Below are 16,486 nucleotides of genomic sequence, written 5' to 3'. Positions count from 1 at the left end.
ATGTTTTCATTTCACTCTTGTACACTCACATTTCTGATACTTCTGGAACTTCCTTTTGGAACAGTAAGGCAGTGGGTCAGAATTCTGTACGGTTTTCCAAATACCACATTGTCTCTAAGCCATTTATTCAATATTTCCTCCTTGCCCTCTGATTTAAAATGCTTCCTTATCACACACACTCAATTTGAGTATATATTTGTGTATATCCTGGGGCCTCTTTCTGCTGCACACAAACGTTCATGTTGATCTGGTTTCATTCTTGAACCTTCACGGTGCATTTGACAGTTCATAGGACTACTTCCCAATTCCCTTCTTTCTCCTGACACTTCCTGTTTATTTTCCCGCATCAATTTCCCTTCACATAGCATGTTAGTGTTTCAACTGGGATTGCACTGATCCTGTGAGTAGTTTAGGGTTAACAGTCATCTTCATAATATTGATTCATTCTAGCAGATAGCAAGTTATCTCTCACAGTTTCATTTTATCCCTTAGCAGGATTTTCAGGTTTTGTTTATATAGGTCCTACATGTTTCTTTTAAAGTTTGTATTTTGCTATTGTCTCAACTAAATGCTATCTTAAATGCAATATTTTTTCATAATTTTTTTGACAGAGTCTCACTGTGTTGCCCAGACTGGAGTGCAGCACTGCAATCTCGGCTTACTGCAAACACCCCCTCTCGGGCTGAAGTGATTCTCCTGCCTCAGCCTCCCAAGTAGCTAGGACTACAGGTACACACCTCTATGCTTGGCCAGTTTTTCATATTTTTTGTAGATACAGGGTTTTGCCATGTTGCCCAGGCTAGTCTTCAACTCTTGAACTCCAGCGATTCGCCCACTTCAGCCTCCCAAAGTGCTGGGATTTTAGGTGTGAGCCATCGAGCCCGGCCTTTTTTCATATTTTAACAAGTTATTTGTACATAGAAAAGTTATTTATTATGCATAATAATTTTCCTACCTGAGTTATTGTTTTCCATAGGTTTCGCCGTTATTCTGGATATTCTAAGCACAAAATCATGTTATCTGTGAACAGTGGTAACTTCACTTTGACATCTCACTATTTTACTGGCACTCCTGACTCTCCTCTGATTTTATTGTATAGCCTTCTGTAATCAGCCTACATAAGATCATGGTGAATCCTTGTTTGTTCCTGGCCTCACTTAAAGCTTCTGATGTTTCAAGCCTCATAATAGCAAAACTAACTGTATACTTGATGGAAAAAAACAGTAGCAACATGAAGGATGTATAAATGGGGTGAAAAAAAGAAAGAGAACCTGAAGCAGGAACTGAGGCTGGTGTGAGCCCACAACTGGGCCTGGTCTGTTTTAGGAGCAGCAGGGCCATCGTGTGGACCCCTCACCCAGTGCCCTCCTGATGGTGCTAGGATGCCTTCATGTAGCGAGAGGAATAGCCTTTGCTGCAGAGTCTCCACGGTGGTGGGGACAGACAGATGGGAAAGACAGAGCTGTTCTGGACTAGAAGCCATGGAATTGGCAGATGGCATGAGAAAAGGGAGGAGAGTTTGCTGCTGAGGGCCAGGCTGAGGCAGTTGGCTTCCAGGAACAGGTGGGTGGCGTGGTCTGTGGAGGAAGCAGGATGTGAGTGATCGGGGTCAGGGTGCCGAGAATGCCAGTGTGACTTGACAGGTTGTACACATAAGGTGCCGGTGGAGGATGGTGGAGAACCAAACAGGCAGGTGAGGAGAAAGGGGTCAGTCAAGGAATTGAAGACAGTCATTAGAGAGGAAAGCCGTAATCATTAGGGAAAACTGCAGGCCCATGTGCTGCATTCACGAGAGAATCGCATTTTACCCCTGCCAGTATGGTCTGGGTCCTTGCCCAGCAACCTTGGTCTCTTGGGGATACTGGGCACCTGGAAATGACCAGACAAAATCAGTGCACAGTGACCAGAGAAGCTTTATTAGCCCCAGAAATCTAGAAGGTTCACCAGGGAGCCATGCGCCTCACCCCTGGAACCTGTGAATGTTGGTTCAGGTGGCAAAAAAAAAAAAGGACTTTGTAGATGTAATCACATTGAGGAGAGATGTATTTTCCACATGGGTCCTAAGTGCAATCCACACATCCTTGTAACAGGAAGACAGAGATTTGACACACAGCAGAGGAGATGGTGATGGGAAGATAAAGGTGGAGACTGGAGCCATGTGGCCACAAGCCAAGGAATGCAGGCAGCCACCAGTGGTTGGTAGAGGCCAGGAGGGTCCACCCCTGGAGCCTCCGGAGGGGGCTCCTGCTGACACCTAATTTGGGTCCAGAGATTCTGGCCTCTAGAGCTGTAAGAGAGTAAATTTCTGTTGTTTCAGGTAATATAGATAGTTTATTTCAGCAACCGGAGGAAAGTAACATCACTGATAGATACAGTTTATCTCAGCAATCCAAGGAAACTAACACTGCTGGGAAGGATGTCATGCCTGGGCAGGGAAACCGCCCAGAGGCAGGAGTCTCTGTGCGGCCAGTGTCCTCTCACCCAACTTCTCCCTACACCTCTCCCGATCCTCCCGCCCATGCCGCGACGATGACAGAGCCTGGAGCCCAGCATGGAACGCTCCTCCCACCTCTCTGGTCTCCACCATGGACCTCGTTACTCCAGGGCACATCTGGCTCAGGTGTAGACAGAGCAAGTGCAGGGGCACAGCGGGGATTCCAGCCCCATGAGAGGCCTCAAAGGAGCCAGCGCAGATCAGATGCAAAACCAACTGTGGTCTACATGGACAAAGAAGCCCTCTGTGTACAGCGCCCATGTGACAAAGCTGAGGAGGAGATGCACCTGGCTCCAGGTCCTCCCTCCTGCAGCAGGCACATGACCCAGTTTGGCTCTCACTGTCCAGCGGCTCCCGGAGAAGTGTGAGTTTCTGTGGGTCGGCAGTTCCCACCAGGCTTGGAAGCGGAACACTAGGAGCTGCAGCTGCAGGTCTTGCTCAGGGACCTGTGTGTCCTTCCCAACCAGGGCCTGGGCCAGCCTCAGGGCTAGGCTCTCCTACATGTGCCCAGGGTCTGCCAGGCTCCTGGGCACCCTTCCTTCCCATGCACTGCTCCACACTTTCTTCCCCAACCCCAAGCTGAGGCGTAGCCATAGCCAGCCAGTCTTGCACATCCCCCACACCCTGGACCCCACCCCGATTCCTTCTCCGCAGGCTGGATGGATACAGGGTCTGGTGGGAAAGCTACCATTGGGGCCTAACGAGGGCACCCGTACCCCAAGTTCTCTCTCTGAGAAGAAGGAAAGGAAACCACCAGTTAATGTGCGCCAGCCATGGGTTCTGCACTTGGCCAAGGTCAGTTTTTCAGCATCATCCCTCACTAGAACTCTGGAATAGAAGTTGTTCTCTGTTTCACAGAAGAGAAAATGAGTCCCCAGCAGAGAAGAAATCCCACCACTATGGCTGGCCTCAGCCCTGTGGTGTTGGCTGCCTGCTGTCGAGAGCCTCAGCAGGAGGGAGAAGCTCATTTGCATGTTTATGGGAGAGCGCTTTTCTTTCCTGCCTCCCTTCCCAGAGACCCAGCCTCACCCTTCTGTCTTTAGCGTCCTTGACGAAGCTTGTGCATTATTGAGAAAGACCACCAAGCAGGGAACACTGCTCAGCTCACCTGACTTAGGGCCCCATCGGAGGGAAAGATGGTCCAAGAAAGCAGCAGCCCTCCTCCCTCCTGGGCTGGGGTCCAGGACAACCAATCTCAGTGGAGTGAAATTGTGGGGTGCCCCAGTCCAAGGGGGATACCTGCAGCCTTGACAATTAAAATTCCAAAAACCCAGACCCCGTGACTTCAAGGGCACCCTGTAGGCCATGACAGCTCCTGGGTCTGTGTTTCTGCAGCTGCGCATTGTCCTTCTCTGGAAAGTGATAAGCTGAGGGGCGCTGGCTTGCAGGGGAGCCATCTCTGGGATAATCAACTTTTCACCACCGATCCTGTGTGGAGTATGAAGTTGGGAGCAGCAAGTTATGTAAAACAAAGTGTGGATTCTAAATGGATTCAAGAGATGGATGCAGGGGCAGAGGTCAGGGCCAGGGTGTCAGAGGGCAGCCTCCTAATCTGCATGCTGTGAACTCCAGTGAGTCCTCTCTGGGTACTAATCTCAAGATGAAAAGCCCAGATATGTGGTCAAGCCAGGAAGCCATCCCTGGCCTGTTCCTCCTGGCCTGGGTTTGCAGCTTGGTGCTGGGCCTGGTACAGGAGTAAGGGGCTAGCCCACCAGTGTAAACACAGACTTTAGGAGGCATAGGAGCCTGGCAAGGGCCTCCCCTCTTCCCACTTCCAGGCTCACAATCCCCTGCAGAAAGCACTGAGCACAGAGGGCCAGGCCTGGTGCTCTGCTCCAGCTCCTTCCTGGGAGTGTCTTTCTTTCACAGCTGCTTCTCCACCACCATTACCTTGACCTCCTGCACCCCAGCTCCATAACCCTGACTATTAGAACTGCTGCTCTGCAGGACACCACCTCATTAGTAAACAAACACATCAATTTCACCTCCAAAATGATATTGTCTAACTGCATCACCACAGCCCTAAATTACTTTGTGCTGTTTCCAAAAGTCAGTATCACTCTCCAGACACGCACATTCACACCCTCAAGAAGCAGGTTTGCTAAGGACGCAGGGAATGTGTTGGGGCCAGGATATTACTGCTCAACAGAGATGTCCCAGCCATGTGGGGAGATGCAGAGGCCTCCGCCCCCAGTGGAACATGTGGGAGGGGCACTGCCCATCTGACACGGACTCTCTCACTGCCTGGAAAGTGGCTTGTCATTCAACCTCACCTTCCTGTTACATTGCACGTGGCCCCTCTCCCACCCTGGACCTCAGTCTCCCCAGGAGCTCTGCCGTATGTGGGTGTTCTGGTTCCGTCCTGATTTCTGTGGTCAGTGGATCACATTTCCAGTAATTTACACACATTCTCTTTCTCTCATCGGATGCATCCAATGCCTGAATGCGACTTAACAGTCTTCAGTCTGTATTCACAGAAATAAATTCCCAAGCTTGAGAATGTTCCTTTTATTTGCGCAAGTTACTTGATGTGGGCTCAGAAGTAGGCCACTGTGGTGAGAGGGAGTGTCCCAGGGCCAACAGAAGGTGGCTCACGTGGGTGAAGACCAGGGAAGCAGAGCCTCAGCGAGGGGCCAACCCCTCTGCCCCTCCCCAGAGTCCATGCCCAGTGGGCCGTGGGGGACACAGATCCTGCCAAGGCCCTCGGGCAGGAGCTGTGCGGTTCCAGCCTCTTTACTTTGTGGTTGACAGGCCCGGGCGTCTCTCTCCACCTGTTTTGTCTCCTCTTTGCCCTGTTGGAACCCCAGCCTCTCCATTTCTGAAAAGAGCAGAGAAAGGACAACATTGGTGAATGACAGCAATAAGAGAAGGTAGCCTTCACCTGCAGAGGATGAGTGGCCCCATCCTGGGCCTGCCCAGAGGAGGAGGCCACAGGGACACCGACAAGGGGCTGGTTCGGCAAGATCAGAACCCTCAGTCTCCAGGAAGCAAGATGCCAACAGCATCCGCGGCTGGGAGTCAGTCATTAGCGTCCCCTCAGACCCCACATCTGCCCCTCCCAGCTCTTTCCCATGGCAGCTTCCTGGGATGACCTTCCTCCAGGCACAGCAGGGGCTGCCATGGGAGGACAGCAAGTCTACAGGGTGGGCTCCATGCACCCACCGAGGGGCCTTGCCTCCCTAGCTGTGCCACAGCCAGCTCTACACCCATGCTCACCGGCCTGACAGGGACCTGGGATTTATTGGCCGTGAGCTTCAGACATATTTGAAGGAGAAAATGTATTTTGGTTTTCTGCCAACCATGTAGTCTTTTATCAAAGAGAAGGCACTGGAAGGCACTTCTCAGAGGGAGGGTTCGGCAGAGCTCCCTGCCCTGAGGTGGAGTCGCTGACCCCTTCCACTTCCCAGTTCTGCTGCTGTAGCTCCTGAGGCTGGCTGAAGGCTGATGGCCCATTGCAAGGTGTGTGTGGCTGCTGTCCTTGTATTTTTAAAAAGTCACTCAAGCCTGACAGCTGGGGATGGGTAGGCAGCCAGTGGTAAGACCTGCCCAGGGCTCTATCTCCAGCTGCCTGTCCCACCCATGTCCCCCGCCCATCAGCTCACATAGACACACAGCATGGAGGGGAGTGTGTTCCTAGAAGCAGCCCCCTTGGAAGAGGGGTCCCCTGCTCCTGAGAACTCCAAGGCATTCCGCTCCCACCCTTCACAGGGCACAGGTGGCTGCTCGCGGACCTGATGGTGCTTGGTATCCTGTCCTGAAACCATGGCCGCTCACTCATCTATAACCGGGTTACAGTCTATCAGTTTAAAATAAAAAAACTCAAAATAATAATGACGTATTATACTGGCCTTGGCTCCACTGCACCCACCAGTTCAGCATCACAGGGTGGGCTGTGCATGCCACGGGCTGCCGGAGACCAGGAGGCCACCTGAAATGCAGTGTGACCATCGGGCCGCCTCCGCCCCTGGGACCCCAGTGTTGGGCCACACTCTCACTGTAGGATGAAGTGTTTCTGCACGTTTCTCTGTCCTCCATCCATCCAGATCTCAGCAGGACCTCCTGCCCATCCTCCGTGTGATTCAAAGTCCCCGGATGCACTCCATGCAGCAGCGAGGTGGTTCTTCCATAAACAGTTTTGTGCCTGCCACATGCCAGGCACCATACCAGGTGCTGGGACACCCCCTACCATCACCACCTCTATGCACTGAAGACCCTAATACCTTTAAATCTGTTTGCTGCACATTAGAATCACCCACAGAGCCTTTAAACTCCCCTTGTCCAGATTACTTCCATTCCAATTAAATTAGAATTGGGGGCAGGGCAGTTGCGTATTTTTAAAGCTTCCTGGGTGATTTCAAAGTGCAGACAGGGTTGGGAACCAACCCTTTAACATATTGCTTTTATTTTAATTTCTGTTTACTTGAAAAACACTGCCTTTTCAAACTCGAATGTGCCTCTACACTCCTGGGAGTCTCACTCCAGGACAGGTTCCAGCTCAGCGGGTCTGGAGCAAGCCTGGGATTCTGTGTGGGCCACAAGCTCCCAGGCGGTGCTGATGCTGCCTGCTTTGAGCCATGCAGCTTTGAACTCATTACTTCATTTGGTTTTAATGCCAACTCTCCCAGGCAGTAAGCCACAAGACCAGGAGTTGAGGCCACGTGGTAGATATTTTGAATCTCTGATGCTCCACAGAGAAGCAGGCCTAAACTCCTGTGGATGAAGGAGGGCGTCTGCGAATAACAAGGGAGCAAGTGTGTCTTGGGAACTGGGCATGGACAGGGCCTCTCCCCCAGGAGACACTTGTTTACCTGCCTGCGTCCTCTAGGAGGCTTCGACTCCGTGGGGCCTCACAGACCACTGAGGATCTGCTCTCTGAGACCAGGAAGACTCGATCTCTTCTTTCCCCTCCTCCTGGACTGTGGTGTCTGTGTACATCTCCCACACTGCTATCTCATGGAGAGTGAGTTCCTGGAGAACTCAATAGTAGAAATGCTGAGAACGTGGTTCATGCTCAAGTTATGGAAGGCACCAGTTTCCGTATGTTAAGCAAGTTTCTTCACTGCAGGACTACTCAGGGCCTTTAACATGCTAAACCACAAGACGATGATGCAATGTAGAACTTTTCCCAGACTTTTTCAGGCCATTCTTACAAATATTACCTCCAAGAGTCTTGCCCAGGGTACAGGTTGGGAACACTGCAGTTGGCCACAGTTAAGCGTTTGATGAATCCCTGTGGGTTGCAAGCCTTGAGCGCCATGGGGCTGTGTGAGCTCTGAGGCAAGCTGGGACCACACCAGCGCAGGAGGTCATTTATCTGGGGAAATCTCAGGTGCGACCTTAGTCTAGGCTGCCAGGGTCTCAGACCTTAAGCACCAGCTCTGGCCAGGATGAAAGCAGGCAACATTCACACAGCGCTTCCTAGATTAGAGAAAATTAGAGATTGCCTTGAATTTGCATCTTGGGACCCACTCCAGAAACCCTGGGTTTCAGTCATAACAAGTGCCAATGTCTGAATACAGAAAACTGCTGCTGCAAGCAGGGCCCAGGTACAGGGGAATTAGAATCAAAGGAATCTTATAGTCCATATGGTGGGTTTTAGCCAAAAGTACCTTTGTTTCTTTTCTGTTTTCTCACTGACTTTCTCTGAAGTTGCTTTATCTTGGTCATTTGACCAGGGTTAACATGTTGTTCAAGGACCCCCAGAAACATCCACACCGCCTGGAAACTTGTTGGAAATGCAGGATGTCAGACCCCTCCCTGGACTCAGGGAGTCAGCGTCTCTGAGGGTGAGGACTGCAGCCTTTGAACACACCCTCTGGGGGACTCTGTGGGCACTGAAGCTGAAAAATTGCTGTGTTAAACCAAAATGCCCGCTATTCCAGCAACTACAAAGGCCCCAGCGTGGCCACCTTTGTTTCTTCAATGCTTTTATATTTCTTTGCAAGCTTTTTTGCTTTATCTTTCTAACTATTCGCCCCTCATTATGAAGAACTTGGTGCCGGCCAAGCACGCGCCAGGCCCTGTGAGTGGGACACGGTGCATCCTGAGATCCTGAAGAGCCTGTCCAGGTTTCCAAAACCTCTTAGCAAGTCCTATTCAGCGCCATATTCCTCCTGGTTTTCACCCTGCTGTTGGCTAGGGGAACAATTGGTTTATGCCTCAAATCCCCAGAGAGGGCTGTTTTAACCCATGCTCAGTCCTCTCTCGTGCTAGCTCTGAAACCTGGTGGCAAATGTGCCTTTTCTTTGGGGCAGTGGCACCACTTGGCTGTACGTTAGAATCCCCTGGGGGATGCAGGTAGAGACTCACACCAGGACCTCCAGGGCAGGGACCTGGCTGTCAACATCGTTTAAGGCCCCCTGTGATTCTAATATGCACCAGGCTTGAGACCCTGGCATGGGGTTAAATGCTGAGGAAAACAAAACCAAGAGTTTTACAGGAGAGCCTGCAAAACTCCTGACACGGGTCACAGCTCTGAGAAACGTGGAACTGAAGCAAAGAAGGCCGATCCCACAGTGGGATGGGAATGGAAACCCTCCAGCTCCTACTGGATGGTGTTTGGCGACAGAGAGGCAGCCTGCAGTCCTACCGTGCCCACGTGGTCCTTTACGGGAAGTTCAGGGTTTGCTGGCCATTCTTAGGGGCCAGGTGGTGTCTACCTCCAAGTGCACTAGCCCCAATCACCTGGCCCAGGGCTGGGGGTGGGGACCGAGGAGGCCACTCCCAGTCACAGTCCTACGTGTGATCCCTCAGGAGGGGGCCCCAGACACTGACAAGGCTTTGCCTGGCAGGCCCAACAGGGAAAGCTGCCCTCCCACCCAAGACCTATGCCAAGCCCATGCCAGGAAACCTCTGCAGGGAGTCAAGGACTCAGCCATGATGCTGTAAGCATCTGCATTCCTCACCCAGGCACCTCCCTCCAGGCCTCCTCACTGGGGTTAGGCGCATTCTGCAGTCTGACTCAGCATTTTTCCCCTGCCAGTCTGTGCCATGCCCCAGCCTCCTAAGTTCCTTTTGTTCAGGGCTCTTGGGCAGTGAGGATTCCCCAACCTGCACTGCAGACCCTGGCCCAGGGCCAAATCCCAGAAGGGCAAGGAAACTTGGGGTCTGACACCTTGCTCCTTCTCCCACCTGCACAGTCCTGGGGAGGGAGCACTCCAGAGCAGGGCTCTGCAGGCCGTGGCCACAGCTCTGAACGTGTCACCATTGAGCTCGGGCTCCAAGCTCTTGGACTCAGCTCCCAATGTAGCCACAGCGAAGATTCCTTCTCTTTTTTTTAACAAATTAGCCTTAAAATGAACTGAAATTCATTGATCCTGATTTAAGTTTCTTTATAATAAGGTCATGGATGAATTTCACAGATGGAGATGTGAGGGCAACCACACAGGTATGTGGCGAGGGCCAGAAAACAGCTGTGGTGATAAATAAATGGTGGGTGCAAGCAAAAATCAAATAAATGGTGGGGAAAAGACTAGTACTCTTTCTCTCATCTTTCCAGTCAACGATTTTAGTCCTCAGCTGCCTCCCTAGGATCTGTGTCTTACAAGAGCTCCATTCTTTCCTGAAAACTGTATTTCTCTAAAATACTGCCAAAGCCCTTATCACAGCCAAGGCCTCTTTCCCAGTCAGTGGCCTGAGAGTAAGGCAGTGCCCTTGTCAGAAGCTGTTGATGCTGGTAAGAAGCAGTGACCTCTGACCCTTCTGGATGCTGCTGACTCCTGCTGTCACTTTTAATTGCAGAGAAAGTAAAAGAGATTTTTACTTTGTGGACTGTGCTACTTCAGCAGTCCCTCTTCAGGCAGCATGCACATATGCCCCCAGTGAGGTAAGGAACATGAGCCCAGAGGTAAGGAATATGACCCCTCTCATCCCCTCAGCCTTCACAGGTGGTGGGAAAAGACTTCAGTGATTCACTCAAAGGCACAAACCCGAGTCCAGGCAGAGCTGGACTTGAACACACGGCTCCTATCTCTCAGGCTGTGTTTGTTGCTCTGCACACACTCTCCCTGCATGTTTACTCCTTGGCAATGTGTCGAGCACCTGCCATGAACCAGCTACTGGTGCTGTGGATGCGGCGACAACGGGACAGGCAGAGTCCAGGCTGCAGAGGCTCTGTGCTTTAGTGTGGCAGGCAGCTCTGCAACATCAGGCACTCCAGCTGTCAAGGGCAGGTGCTACAAAGGGACCCACGTCCGGGAGTGGTGAGTGTCCCTTTTCTGGCTCACTGGGGCACAAGAAAGGGAAATTCTGGGAAAAAGTGGCAGCAGTGACAGAGTGCTTACCCTCCCCAGACCTCACCCTAAAAATACATGGCATGCTATGGGTTGAATGGCCTCCCCGCAACATTCCTATGTTTAAGCTCTAACTCCCAGTACCTCAGAATGGGCTCTGTATTTGGAGATAGAGCCTTTAAAGTGGTGAATGAGTTAATGTGAGGTCATTAGAGTGGGTCCTAATCCAACCTGTTGGTGTCCTCATAAGAAGAGGAACTTTGGCCAGGCGGGGTGGCTCACGCCTGTAATCCCAGCACTTTGAGAGGCCAAGGCGGGGGGATCACGAGGTCAGGAGATCGAGACCACGGTGAAACCCCGTCTCTACTAAAAAAAAAAAAAATACAAAAAATTAGCCAGGCATGGTGGCGGGTGCCCATAGTCCTAGCTACTCCGGAGGCTGAGGCAGGAGAATGGCATGAACCAACCTGGGAGGCGGAGCTTGCAGTGAGCCAAGATCAGGCCGCTGCACTCCAGCCTGGGTGACAGAGCGAGACTCCGTCTCAAAAAAAAAAAAAAAAAAAAAAGAGGAACTTTGGGCACAGAAAGATACTCAGATGCGCATGTACAGAGGGGAGGCCACGGGAAGTGCAGCAAACCAAGGAGAGAGTCCTCATGAGAAACCAGCCCTGCCCACACCTGGACCTGGGACTTGAGCCTCCAGAACTGTGAGACAATAGATCTCCGTCGCTTTTGCTACCAGGCCTGTGTCATTTTGTTATGGAAGCCTTAACGCCCAGAACAAACTTGACAGCAAAATCCGAAACTCGTGGATAGCAACCCAACATACAAGTGGGTGGAACAAACACCCAAGAGCCCCCGACCAGACGGGGTGGGAGCAGCAGAGGGAAACAGGAGACAAGCCTCACACCTGGAAACAGAGCCTCCACAAGGCAGAGGGCATGGGAGCTATTTGGAAACAGCAGTTGAAGCCGAGTATTTGTCTGATGCGTCAGCAAGTACAAGGGTGAGCCTGCTGGGCCGTGGATCCTTCAAACTGGCCTGTCTGGGCTCCCAGCCAGGACAGAGCCCACACTGAGGAGAGATTTGGGTGAGAAAAATCAAAATTGAGCAAGATAACCATATCAGACCTGAAGTGGGGAAGGAGAACCCCCCCAGGAAACCTCAGAGGGGAGACCACCATGTTTTTAACACTACAAGGAAAGTGTGGAAGAGAGAGCTCTGCAGAGTTACAAATTCTCCCTTGCATTCAGTCTCCTTCTAAAATATCAGAAAACCATTTCACAGAAAAACTGAGCAACAGAAGTGCATTGCAGTTCAATACCACACAAAATAAAAAATTAACACGAAAAAAGAGATGAAGGAGCAGAAAAGCTTTCCTACTAACAGTCAAAACTTGCCAGACGAATGCAACCACAAAAATCAGAGCTACCATCTATTATTTCAATATAAACTAAAAGACATTAGGAACACATGATATGAACAGTCTTAAATGACTTTGGAGGAATTCATAAACAAGGTAACAAAACTCTAGAGAATTTGAAATAAAAGAAAATTACTGCAGAGGTAATGATTAAAACGAAAGGAACAAAACGCCAAATAAACACAAGGGATAATGTCATAAAGAACTAGAAGACAAAAAGAGGAAATTTGTAAAAACTGAAAAACACGAGTCAAGAGATGAAAAGACTTGAAAGTGGCAAATATGAAAGATAGAAAAAGGAAATCTAATATAAAGAAAATAGGAGCCTAAGAAAGAAAATCAAAGCAGGAGAAATGAATATCAGCCAAGAACAAGCAATGCCAAAACATATCCTAGTAAAATTACTAAACTATAAAGAAAAGAAAAAAAAATCTTTTGAGCATCCAGGCAAAAACAGCAAATTTGTAATGAGAAGAAAGCAAATTATCGTCATACTTTTCAACAGCAACACTCTGTACCAGAAAATAAATAAGTAAATAAATAAATGCATTAGAATACTCAAGGAAAGAAAATGTTAGCCAAGGATTTCATATCCAGCAAGACTGACTTCAATGATAAAGGCCATGTATAAACTATTATCGGTATGTCACAACTCAGGAAAGATTGTTCTCATGGACATTTCCTGAGGAGTCTACTAAACACTAGCCTCAGACAAGTGAGCTTATGAGAGAGACACCCACTCGGGGACTGGTAGTTGCCCCTGGAACCCAGCCTGGGTGATGGCCTGTGGGAGGATCCGGAGCTCAGGCAGCATAGGTCCCACACAATCAAAAAAGTGGGGTAGGGAGGGAGGAGTGGTAGTATTGTTATTCTTTTTTCGTTGACTTTAATTTGGGATAAAACAAATAATTATGTTATATTCTATCAATCACTGTGGCCTTGAGAATCAGGGTTCTTATTGTGGAAGAAAGAAGATACAGATGGAATAGAAGAGGGTTCCCCCTTTTCTAAAACCTTGTAAGTTCTAAATTTGTGTAGAGAATAAAACTCATTAGGTATTTTTACCTTTAAAGTAGATAGATAGATAGACAGCCAGTCAGACAGACAGACAGAGAGAGAGAGATGCATACATACATACACATGCATGGAAGGAATGACCATCCCAATAGCAATGAGTGCATCCAGCATCCAGACTGTGGGCTTGAAATGTCATTTCCCACCAAAAAAAAAAAAAAAGAAAGAAAAATAAGGAGGGTTTCTTGGGCTTCAAGCCTTGTCCCATGTCTGAGAGAAGAAATACATGAGATGAGCCTGGAGCACCCTAGCAGATGCCAAGATACCCTCAAAGACTACGAGGGTCACATCAGAAGCCTCAGGTGCCAGCATGGGGAGGCTCTCCTGATGAGGTCAGTCTTCAAGAAGGAGAATAATTGCAATATGTTGAAAACCCATCAACTATAAATTCATGAATTCATGGTATTTTTTATATATTAATTGGGCACCTTTTGAAGTTGATGTAAAACCAATTCAATGTTTTAAATAAAGAGAAAGTATGCAGCGTTTGTCCTCCTTTTCCTGTATGAACTCCTGGATAATCCAGGCATAGGTGAGGAAAAGTGTCTCTTAGAGAAACTATCCCAGCCAACAAGTGAAAAAGAAATGATGGAAACAGACAATCACCATTTTGCAGGCATGCAAGCCCAGCAGCTACTGATGTTACGCAAAGAGAACCACCTGGACATCTGATGCCTCCTGATGAGAGAACGCACCTGTCTGGTCCAGAAGATGGAATGGCACCTGGGTCTGATCTGGCTCTGGGTCCAGCTGTGAGAAACAGAGGGTAGCACAGGCCTTGGTCTACACCATGTGGGCACAGCCTGCAAAACCCAGACAGGAAAACTGCAGGCCAATGAGCCTGTGTCCCTCAACAGAAAGGGAAAGAGAGAGGTGTACAGGGAACCTATAAATTGAGACATCACAGTTCAAAAGAGGAAGATGAAACTCTAGGATCCAAGGACTGTGTTTGGATGCTAAGCTGTCGAGAAGTGCAAAGACCTGGTCTAGTCAGGGCAGGCATAGGAGAGGTTGCAGGTCTGCTTCTTCACCTGTGTGGTGGCTGTAAGGGTGTTGACCCAAAATAAATCACTGAGCCATATGTTTTATGGGGTTTTCTGTATCTGTGTTTTATTGTATAATAGAAAAATTTACCAATCCCAGTACTTTGGGAGGCCAAGGCAGGAGGATCACTTGAGACCAGGAGTTCAAGACCAGCCTAGGCAACATAGTGAGACCTTGTCTTTACAAAATTTAATATTAAAAAAGTAGCCAGGCCGGGCATGGTGGCTCACACCTGTAATCCCAGCACCTTGGGAAGCCAAAGCGGGTGGATCACCTGAGGTCAGGAGTTCGAGACCAGCCTGGCCAACATGGTGAAACCTCGTCTCTACTAAAAATACAAAAAATTAGCAAGGCATGGTGGCATGCGCCTATAGTTCCAGCTACTCAGGAGGCTGAGTCAGGAGAATCGCTTGAACCCGGGAGGCAGAAGTTGCAGCGGGCCAAGACTGTGCCATTGCACTCCAGCCTGGGTGACAGAGCAAGACTCCATCTTAAAAGAGAAAAAAAATTAGTCAGGTATGGTGGTACACATCTGCAATCTAGTTACTCAGGAGACTAAGGCAGGAGAATTGCTTGAGCCCAGAAACTCAAGGTTGCTGTGAGCTATGATCAGGTCATTGCACTCCAGCCTGGGTGACAGAGCGAGATCCTGTCACTGAAAGATAGATGAATACAAGAAAGGAGCAGAATCACCCACAGAGCTTTGTGTTTCGGGGCCCTGCAGCCAGGGCTTCTGATGCAGTCGGTGTGATCTGGGGCTCCCAGGCGGTGCTGGTGCTGCTATTCCGTGAAGCACACTTCGAGCAACAGAGGGAGGGAGCAATGGCTCCTGTGCTCAGTGTGCAGCTCATATTCAATAACAATAACAACATGTCGCATCGCCACTCTGTGTCAGGTCCCGCACTAAAGACCTCATTCTACTTAATTCTCAAATTAGCCCTGAAGTCGATATTCTCTTTTTTTTTTTTTTTTTGACAGAGTCTTGCTCTGTCACTACGCTGGAGTGCAGTAGTGCAATCTTGGCTCACTGCAACCTCCACCTCCCAGGTTCAGGTGATTCTCCTGCCTCAGCCTCCCGAGTAGCTGGGACTACAGGTGCGCACCACCACGCCCAGCTAATTTTTGTATTTTTAGTAGAAGATGGAGTTTCACCGTGTTAGCCAGGGTGGTCTCAATCTCTTGACTTTGTGAACCACCTGCCTTGGCCTCCCAAAGTGTTGGGATTACAGGTGTGAGCCACCACACCCGGCCGCTATTCTTACATGCCTTGGAAACACAAAGCCACGGAAGCTGAGAGAACAGAGTGTGGCTGCAAGGGAACCAGAAGGGGGGTCAGCCCCAGGCCACCCTGGAGCCTCCAGCTCAAGACCCAGCATCCCCAAGGGCTTTGCCGTGAGCCTTCCTTTTGACAGAAGCAATGATTGAAAAATTAAAGGCAAGTGTGGGACTGCAAAGCTGGTTTCTTTCTTGAGGCATCCAAATGTCAGGAGTTAGCCCATGTGTGACAAGCCCTCAAAATAGAAAGGTAGGGAGGTCCCAGCTCAGGCCTTGCACTGGGTGTTTCAGTTATCCTGTGCTGTGTAACAAAACACCAGGGCATGGTGGCCTAAGACAATAGCGAGAGGTATTGCTTCTCGCAGTTCTATGGCTGGGTAGTTCTGTGGATGGTCAGTCCTGTGGCTGCATTCTGTTGGGAGCTCAGCTAGAACAGGGCTAGAAGCCTGAGATGGCCTCAAACCTGTGCCCAGGCCCTAACATTGGCCATGAGCTGGGTCCCTTGCCTGTTGTCTGCTTGTCATCCAACGGTCTAACCTGGGCTTCTATCCCCAAGTGGCAGGGGGAGCAGTGGAAGCCCCAACATGCAAGCCCTGACCAAGCCTGGCCAAGCCTCTGCAGGCAGGCGCTCAGTCCAGCCTCGTCTCCCACAAAGGACAAGTGATAGGAGGCTGTCAGGGCCAAAGCCTCCAACTACAGGCTTAACGTGGACTACGGTTGGTGTCTCCAAGAATTCACATGTTGAAACCCTAACTCTCAACAAGGGTGGTAATAGGAGGTGGGGCTTTGAAGGGAGGGTAATTGGGTTGTGAAGGCAGAGCCGTTAGGGGAGAGGTTGGGGGAGGGGAGAGGATGCCTCCTCCCTCTTTCCCCTCCACCATGTGAAGACATGTGGAGAAGGCCACCTGCAAGCCAGGGCAGGCCCTCACCACACACCAGACACGT

The 16,486-nt window shown here is 49.9% G+C and overlaps 1 long non-coding RNA gene across 2 annotated transcripts in view; it reads right to left on the bottom strand.

Annotated features, from left to right (window-relative positions):
* Nucleotides 1–1,893: 1,893 nt before the first annotated feature.
* The window catches only part of LOC114670424 (uncharacterized), a 41,369-nt gene continuing 26,776 nt past the window's right edge, over nucleotides 1,894–16,486 (bottom strand). For both annotated transcript variants that reach the window (XR_013399706.1, XR_013399708.1), the window contains exon 5: nucleotides 1,894–5,312. This is a non-coding gene — a long non-coding RNA (uncharacterized LOC114670424). The remainder of the gene's footprint in view (nucleotides 5,313–16,486) is intronic.

Source organism: Macaca mulatta, chromosome 10, assembly GCF_049350105.2.
Source record: "Macaca mulatta isolate MMU2019108-1 chromosome 10, T2T-MMU8v2.0, whole genome shotgun sequence".
NCBI classification, from domain to species: domain Eukaryota; kingdom Metazoa; phylum Chordata; class Mammalia; order Primates; family Cercopithecidae; genus Macaca; species Macaca mulatta.
Note: the sequence above shows the minus strand (reverse complement) of the source record. Positions and strands in the feature narration are given on the sequence as shown.